Raw genomic sequence first — 9,399 nt, forward strand, 5'->3', positions numbered from 1 at the left:
ATGTTGCTCACCAATAAAGAACATTGTGTTCCAATGATAATATATGATACCTGTAGTCTCTAAATTCACCATTCATTTTTTTCCCCCTGTGAAACAGGATACAATGTTTGGAATATTTCTAGATTTATCTGAGAGTTTAACCTAATGTCAAGTGGTTTTGTATACTAGTTTTCCATATTTTATATGAGTTGAAGGATCAGTCCTTGAAGTGTTAGTGTTCAGAAAACGCTCTCACTCTCAATTGACTGAAGCAACTTTACCTCCTAGTTGTCATTGTTGACACAGGTCGCACTATTTCTTGTATACTCAAAGAAATTTTCAAATAAAACTGCTATTTCAAGATCATGATCCTAAAAATGTAGCATTTTGATGTCCTTAACACTGTACATCAGAAAGTCATCTATGGTAGTATCATATACAAACATAAATAACAATTAAAGCTGCAAGCAGCGTTGAAAGGGCCCTCGCACCCGGAACCACCTCCACCCCGGTGGCCTTAAGAAAACAGTGAACGGTGGGTAACATGCATTTAAAGTGGTAAATATAGAAGGAATAAGTCATTTATATGTGCCAAACTTCCTGCTGCCAGCTGGTGGTGCTATGACTATAACTGAATATTGGCATTTAGATGTCTTCAGGCCAGGACTTTTATCAAACATATAAAGTTTGGTGCAGATCAAACATGGTATGTTTGAGTTAGTGTAAATTGGACTTAGATTGGACACTGCATGTTTTAGTGTAAAACATGACATATCCTGTTGCCAACAGGTGGTGCTATGATTATAACTGAATATTAGCCTTTAGATGTCTTCAGGCCAGGACTCTTATCAAATACCGTAATGTCCCGAATATAAGACGCTGTTTTTTTCTTGGAAATACATCTGAAAAAACGCGGTCGTCTTATATTCAGGGTCTAGACTTTGACATGTCAATAATACACCCACAACAATAGGTGGCGCCAAATACGTATAAAACGAGTGTGCCATGAAATACGTAATGTAATGCGTGTTGTAAAGATCTCGAGTAAAAACAAAAGAAAAAGAAAAGCTTACAGCTGCATGAGTCGTGACTGTCACGTTAGCCTGATGGGACCAACTCTACTTCTACTGTTAATAAGATTTTGGTAGGCTACTATTAGATGGATAGCCTAAATGTCCTCATTCAGATGGGCTACCTGTTTTTTTTTTTTTAATGGTATATCAAAAGTTGTATTTTTTTTAAATGTGATTGTTGGTACATTTTACCAGTTTTTACCATACTTTCAAAACAAAAATGAAAATAGGAAAAATATGCAATATGAAAATAATTGAAGACAAAATGTGTTTTACTGAGAAAAAACAAGATTAGGTTTTTAAAAAGCCTTTTTCCAAAAGGTACATCTGGAAAAAGGGAGGTCGTCTTATAATCAGGGTCGTCTTATATTCGGGCCAATACGGTATGTGAAATTTGGGGCAGATTGGACAATGAGTTACAACAACTTCCTGTTTTAAGGCATTGATAGCATGCTTTAGCACTTAGTAAGTGTTGCTAGCATGTTTGAGCATATTTCTAGCATGTTTAGCGCTCAATGGCTTATTTTAGTGTGTTGCTAATAGTACTGTCACTTCCTGTTGACAGTAGGTGGTGCTATGACTATAACTGAATATTGGCATTTAGATGTGTTCAGGACATTGCATGCCTGAGTTACAGCAACATCCTGTTTCATTGTATTAATAGCATGCTTTAGCACTTAGCTAAGTGTTGCTAGCATGTTTTAAAATGTTTCTAGTATGTTGCTAGCCTATTTAACACTTACTGATGCTTTTTAATATGTTTCTAGGAGTCCATAACAGTGTTAAACATGTCACTTCCTGTTGCCAGCAGGTGGCGCTATGACTATAACTGAATATGGGCATGGACATGTGTTCAGGACAGAACTCCTATCAAATGTGTGAAGTTTGGGGCAGACTGGATATTGTTTGCCGGAGTTACAGCAACTTCCTGTTTCACGGCAAAACATTTGTCAGGCTACCAGGGACAAGTCCTTCAACGAAAACTCAAGATCTTCGCAATTTAGCATGGCAAATGCCTTATGATTACACTCACCAAATTTGAAGATGATCCGATAAAAACTGTAGGAGGAATTTGTTAAAATATGAGGTCTGAAAATTACAAAAACTGCACAAATTGTAGAGGAAATTCAAAATGGCTTACTTCTAGTCGCATTTAGGACTTCGCTCCAAGATACTTTTTTTGTAGGTACTGGGACATTACATATAGTGTGAAATGTAGTGGGAGGGTTGTTTCGTTGAAATTTTGTAGCGCTATCAAGCCATTTTGACATGCCCAATTCTGAAACCCATTATCAGATGTAAATTTTCACCAGTTCTGATGTGTGTGCAAAGTTTTGCAGTTTTCGAGCATTGTTTATGGCCCTCAAAAATGCGATTCACTTTGGAGAAGAAGAAGAAGAAAAATAAACAGAGCAATTCCAAGAGGGTCCTCGCACCAGTGGTGCTCAGGCCCTAATGAAGACTGACTCAGCCTTTATTCAACTCACTACATCTTCCCTAAATCTGTATGTCTGCTCTCAGCCATCCTTACCCCATCACTCTCTCATTCTGTACTCATCCTCTATGCTTTCATTTACTCCTCTCTTCCTCAAGGTCACATCTTTCTTTTCCCCTGCTTGTGGCTATCTGTTGTACTCTCTGTTATCAGTCCTGATGGAAAATCACACTGCTGCTGCCAGAGTCTGAGAGTGCATTACCTGCCTATTGGCTGCCGATGACATAATAGCTTTGGCCGTTGGTGGGTCTGGTTCCATCCGGAGAGCACCTCAGCAAACTGGGCCATTAAGCACTTTTAACACAGCGCCCTTACTAATACAGCCAAGGACAAGCGAGAGCTGCAGTGAAACACTGCTTGTACAACATTTTTCAAAAACAGTCTCGTTGACAGAGAAGGAGTGGTTGTTGTTGTGATTCAGCACTACTGCCAAGGACATCCGCTATGCTAGCTCACAAATCTGTGCAAATTCAAACAGACAAGCAAGTTATGGATGTGCAGTGACGCAATACATGTCTTGTTGTAGCTAGTGGTGCATTGATGGACTATTCTGAAAGTCATGCGAAGCTTTGTTGTGACTGACATGAGAGTTTTTTTTTCTAAATAAAAATCAAAGTATTTTGGCATAGGCCTAAGTCTCTTATGCTCACCAAAGTTGCATGTATTTGATGAAAAATACAGTAAAATCTTGAATATTGCTAAATATTATTACAATTTAAAAGAACTATTTTATAGAAAAAGATTTCTATTTTAATATTTTTATTTCTGTTTTATTCTGGTGATGGCAAAGCTGAATTTCCAGCAGCCATTAGGTGCGTTCGACTTCATGCGGCGCCGCGCAAACCGATCGGCGGCTGACTTGAAGCAGTAGCAGTAGTGAGAAGGAAAGGTTAGTTAAGGTTTTAAAATGTTATGCGATACAACCCTCAAAACATAACAGTATAATAATGAATAATTTATGATATTTGTAAAAAAAAAAGAACTTGAAAAAGATATTTAAAAATGTAAAGCTTTTTTTTTTTTTTTAAAGAATATGATTAAAATAAGACACTCACATAAATTTCTGGTTATACAACATGAGTTTTTTCTTGAAAAATTATATAAATGGTCTTTCAAAACCATATGAATCTAACAGGAATACAAAAAGTATAAAGAAACTGGCACACGTTATAAAATTTTTTATACAAATTTTATAACAACCCTGAAGTGTGAAGAATGAAAAATGAGAATAAACCTTGATGTGAGAGAAATAAAAGTTCAAATAACTTAGTATAATAATATTCTATTAAGTTAAAGGCAGAGTAAGTGATTTTTCAAAAACACTTTAGAAAACTGATTCGGGCCGAATCGCAAAACAAACTTGTAGCCAATCAGCAATAAGGGGCGTGTCTACTCGTGATGTGGAGGAGAGAGCTTTCAGTGTATGTGATGGACATTAGCCGAGCCGAGCGACAGAAAGCTAGAGATGGCGGATAAAAAACAAAAGAGGAAAACGTCTGCGGAACGATAAGGCAAAGAAGTAGGACCCGTGTAAATATTGGATCAGCTTTCCAGCGCTGGAGAGAACTCAAGGAGCGGAGGCCTGCGATCGGACGTCGAGGTTGCTTTGTTTCTTCTCAATAGGTGAGTAACACCGTGTCTACAACAGCTAAAGTCTGCCTACACTGGACGCGATCAAACGACCGTTGAAAACCATTTGAAATTTGTGTCAGCACGTCATAAATAAAACCCGGCAGCAGTTTCCTTGCCGCGCCGCTCACGTCCGTAGACACGGTGTAACATTGGTTTTGCTTTGTTTCACAGAACTAATCGTTGCCTGGGTTGCGTACGTATATGTGGGGCGGAGCTATCAAAATAGGGGCAAGACCCTTTTGGGGTAGGGGCGTGTTTGTTTTGGTGATTTCAAATATCAACATTGGCTACCAGAAATCCCTTACTCTGCCTTTAATATAGATTGTTTTCAAGTTAACACCAGCTTTGCCTGGCGATATAAAAGAACACAATCAATTGCTTTCAAAGAGAATCTTTCAGACAGGTCTCAAAAACATCACACATTTAATCAAAGTGTCAAAGTAGCACTAAAGCACCATTGAAGGTCCTGTTGTCTCCACTATTTCAAAGCATTTGTCTAATTTAATGTCTAAAAGAGACAAGCCACTGGCTCAATTTAGCCTCTAAGTGGGTGAGCTAATTGCTACTGTACTCCAACCTTTTTGCACACACAGCAGAGGAACAGCCAGAACACGAGCCAAACACATGACTCCATCCTTAACAGAGGCCAAATACTCACTAATGTATTAATTTAAACGGTTGCATTTGCCTAAAGAGTTCTTTTAATTTACTGCTTAGGCCAAATACTCACTAATGTATTAATTTAAACGGTTGCATTTGCCTAAAGAGTTCTTTTAATTTACTGCTTTTAATTCTTACTTCTCTCCCATTCTCCTTAAAGGGGTCATATGATGAGATATAAAGTCTCAAATCCAAAGAGATATTCTTTATAAAAGTCAAGAGTCAACCACGCCTACCTAAAACGGCTCGTTCTAACACACCCCCACATGTCTACGTCACGATGTAGGAAGGTCTGTATAACGCCGCCCAAATGTTCACGCAAAGAAAGAAGGCGTAACTTTTATTCTCGCTGTAGTCCTTAAACCGCATAAACACACTGTAATGCCAAAACATATGCTGAGCATCTTGAAGCATTTGTTAATTTGATAAAAAAAAAGCACATGACCTCCACATGACCTTTTACTTCATCTCAGTCTCTATGCATCATTTGCTTGCTTTTGCTCTCTCTTATCTTGCAGTCTGCTCCCATTTCCCCATCCCTTCTACTCTTTGCCAAGTGCCTACATATGCCCAGCTGGCTGACTCATCTATCCATACTGGAATACACTCGCCATCTCTCACCAACCTACAGTATTCTTTACTGGACTGACCAAATCCATCCATCACCAATATGACAGTTTATATAGTAAGTATGTTCGTCAAATACTCAGGGGGTTTCGCCACATTAGAGCTGACTGTAAAATAGCAGAGAGCAGACTCTCTGAGTAAAGGAATTACAGAGGTTCACATAACACCTACTGACTGCAACACATTCAGTGCGGCAAAAATATGTTCCATAAAGGCTATTTTAGATGTGTGTGTGTGTAACCACAAAGAAAGCACTTGTAACATTGTACTAAATAAATAATTAAAAACACTGAGTATACCATAAAACTGTGAATTAAAGTGTGCATTATAAGTACTTCTAGTTAACTGAAAATGTTTTGCTAATTTATTTTTAAACATAATTTGAAGTCTGCTGATTTTCAACCAGCTTTATATTGTTACAATGACAGTAGTATATGAACATAAACCAATCAATATGAGTGAAAATTATATTAGTATTCTTTCTATGTTTTACCTTTACCCAGATATCCCTGCTTATTTTTCAGCTAAAGTCACAACCCTTTCTCTAGTAAATTTTAACATTTTTACTGCACCCTGGTTTTATTAAAAGCCCATCTTGCCAGTGGGGAATTCCCCATTTAAACCCTTGATTCTGCAGGATATTTCTTTCATTAAAATAAATATCCAATACATTCAGAAGTCACTTATACCTAACTCTGCCTTATCCATTCTGATAGCATATGATCTACAGATATGTTAACTTATCTTCCACACTTATATCCTATATACCTTTAAAATCTAACTAACTCTAACTGGAAGTAATGATAATAATGGCAATGTTAAATGCACAGAGATATGATAGTCAAGTATGCAGATGATCACCACTTTGTCACAATAGACTGCGTCAGAAGAGACATTCACTTTAACAAGCCCAGTGTTAAGAAATCAACCACTGAAAAGGCCAGGAACAGTGTTACTAAGACACTAACTATTCCTACCTAAAGTTAAAAGTCAACTACAAGAATGAATTTCTTTCTGCGACTTGTCCACTGGATATTTCTTGGCCTTAAGGGTCAACTTAAGGTCAGTTACTATACTTAATAAGTAACACAACGTCTAATCACATTTGAAATGTTTGACAAGTATAAGACAGAAAAGGTGATTTTGTGGGAATCTTCTTGGTTTGAAATGAAACCTTGATACCTTTACACATGGCAGCCACCACTGTTGTTGCCTGAATCATTCTGGTCATTTTTAGATGGCTCTATCTCTAAAGTGACTGATAATGAGAGCATCTATGCTGTGACAGACACTGCGATATATGACAGACATCTTAACTTATCTCGTCATAAGGAAAGTGAGACATAAATATGAAAGTCGAAGAGGTAAAATCAATAATCTCACTATGATTTCCAGCCTGTTGTACAGGTAAGAATCACAGAAATGTGGAACAAATGACTCCACATAATAAACTGAAACGGCTACACATATATTGAGGCCACTGAGTGTAAAAATCCCCAAGACCTCACAAAAGAAAAAAAAAAAGCACATAAAGTTGATCCCCAATCAAACAGCAATTCTTGTTCAGTTGCGGTCTGGCTTTACAGAATCTGAGAGGTCCAGCTCAACACCTTTACAAACCAGAACAGCATCAAGTTACTTACTTTCACCAACAAAAACTTACAACAACATTTAGTGAAAAATACAAACTGTTTTGCAAAAACAAAACATGACAGTGAGTGAAAATGTTGCAGGCTGTGTTCATTACATAAATTACATTTAAAACGGTGCAAAATTGGACCTCATGTTGATAAGCAGTTCACACAGATCACTCATTTAACACTGTGAAATAAACTGCTGATTCATTGGAAAAATGCAGATGAGAAAGAGATTCTAACTCGGTTAGTTGAATATTGTGAGATATACAGTGTGACAGATCTTAAAAGACATTAACTTTCAATGTAGAAATGAGGTTATGCAATCATCTCAATAACATCAATAACAAGACCTTCTAAAGACTGACTATACAGACTGTTTTACATTTAAAAATATATTGAGATGCAATTAATTAACTGAGTGATTTGTGAATGCTGACTAGGGAAAGCATGATGGTTATGACCACAAGGTCATGGGACATACACGGACACACACAGCGGTCACTGGACATTGGTGTGATTTTGTAAGAATCATGAGAGTAAAATAATGAATGAATAAGCACATTTATGAAAGAAGACAAAGTTGTTTATTTACATCACAGGGAAGTGTTGAAGGAAGAAGAAACATTAAATAAATAATAAAAAATAAATAAATGTGACATTATTATCTGAATGTTTAAATGACCTCTATTCCAATATGAATATCATGTCACATATATTAGAATAATAGAAATCACCAACTAGACTTATTTCAGATCACATCATCTGTGGTAAACATATGACATAGGCTATAACGCACAGTAAAGGTACCTGCTCCTTTTCTTATTTTTGTTGAGTTGCTTAATCCCTCTTTCGTCCTTTTTAGAGGGAGAATGATTGGAAACCACTTCTCTGGGATGTCTTTCGGGATAGTCATGTTGTCCCACCGTCGTTTCATTTACACAGCTCTGCGCACACAGCCGTCGTACATCACACCAGCGGAGCGACGGAGAAACGCGCGCGCGGCAGCTGCAGACCGGCGCCGAGTGACGGAGTGCTGAGTGGAAGACATCAGATTACAGACGCGGCGGTAAAATACACTTCACTCCCTCTCAATTTTGATTTGCCGCATTGTCGTTGAGGTCATTCGTTGCGATTCGATAACACTTTCACAAATCTAGTTCCTAAATGTTTTTAAACTGCGTGAATTTTCTACACTAAAGGATTGTTTTTGGACATTAATTTAGAGTAACTTTCTGCGTTTCAGATATGCATGTAATATTTAAGTATAATAAATAAATGTGGCTTTAAACTCCTACATAAGCAAATATTAATTGACATTCAACTAAAAACCTCTGAAATATCGATTTTTCACCAGGCTGACGACATGTTATACTAACACTGTCACCGGACTCTGTCAAGCAGCGCCATTAGAACTACGACGTTGTTTTTATATGACATAATCAGAAAGCCGTTCTATTGGTCGAGGATGTGGCCAATAGGAACTGACTGAGGAGGTTGCCAGGGCAACTTAGACTGCAGAGCTGTAAAACATGTATGGGTTAGAAGACACAAGGAGCCAGCGACCATACTGACTCATCTACCAATGAAATATCCATATAGTAATAAGATTCAGAGCCAAAGTGGCTCCTGATAAACAGACAGTTTCATACTTAAGGGCAAGGAGGGGGGGGGTAAGAAAGGGAGGCACTGCGGAAGACATCTAGACAAGTCAGATGTCTGTGCACGTGCTACTTCTGTTATGTGTGGAGAGAGAGAGGGAGTCTGGTGCCAAGGAAGGAAACCTCCGGACTGTTAAGCACAATGCTCCAGCATATACTCATGTGTATGTCTTTAACTTTTGATGTTGCACTGCACCACAGTGAAAACACACAAGCTTTGGAACAAAATCACACCTGTGGCTACCCAATCACACACAGAACTTGTTCTTATCTGACTGCACCACATAACACAATATACCGGTACAATGTAAATGTAAATTAAATCAGACAGACGAGTTCAGGGAAGTCAAGAAGTTTTGCATTTTATAGTTAAAGCTGCAGTCCGTAACTTTTTTGTGTATTTATTAAAATTTACAACATCTATATAATAAGCGAGTACACCATTAATCCATTTTCCAAACCACGTTTTTGGCTTGTCCTGAATCACTATAATACACACCTATAATAAGTGTTTATATTCTGACTATTTAGACTGGCTCGGGTAGGTACCGCTGCGGAGTAGCCCAGTACCTGCGTGATTTGCCATAGACATAAACAGAGAGAAGTAGCTCCGGCTACAATGTTCTTCCGCAAGACGC

At 37.8% G+C, this 9,399-nt stretch overlaps 1 pseudogene; it reads right to left on the reverse strand.

Moving 5' to 3' along the window:
- LOC107723571 (phospholipid-transporting ATPase ID-like) overlaps positions 1-8,413 on the reverse strand; it is a 35,931-nt pseudogene extending 27,518 nt beyond the window's left edge.
- Positions 8,414-9,399: the final 986 nt, after the last annotated feature.

Source organism: Sinocyclocheilus rhinocerous, unplaced genomic scaffold (genome assembly GCF_001515625.1).
Source record: "Sinocyclocheilus rhinocerous isolate Xijiao unplaced genomic scaffold, SAMN03320098_v1.1 scaffold241, whole genome shotgun sequence".
NCBI lineage: Eukaryota > Metazoa > Chordata > Actinopteri > Cypriniformes > Cyprinidae > Sinocyclocheilus > Sinocyclocheilus rhinocerous.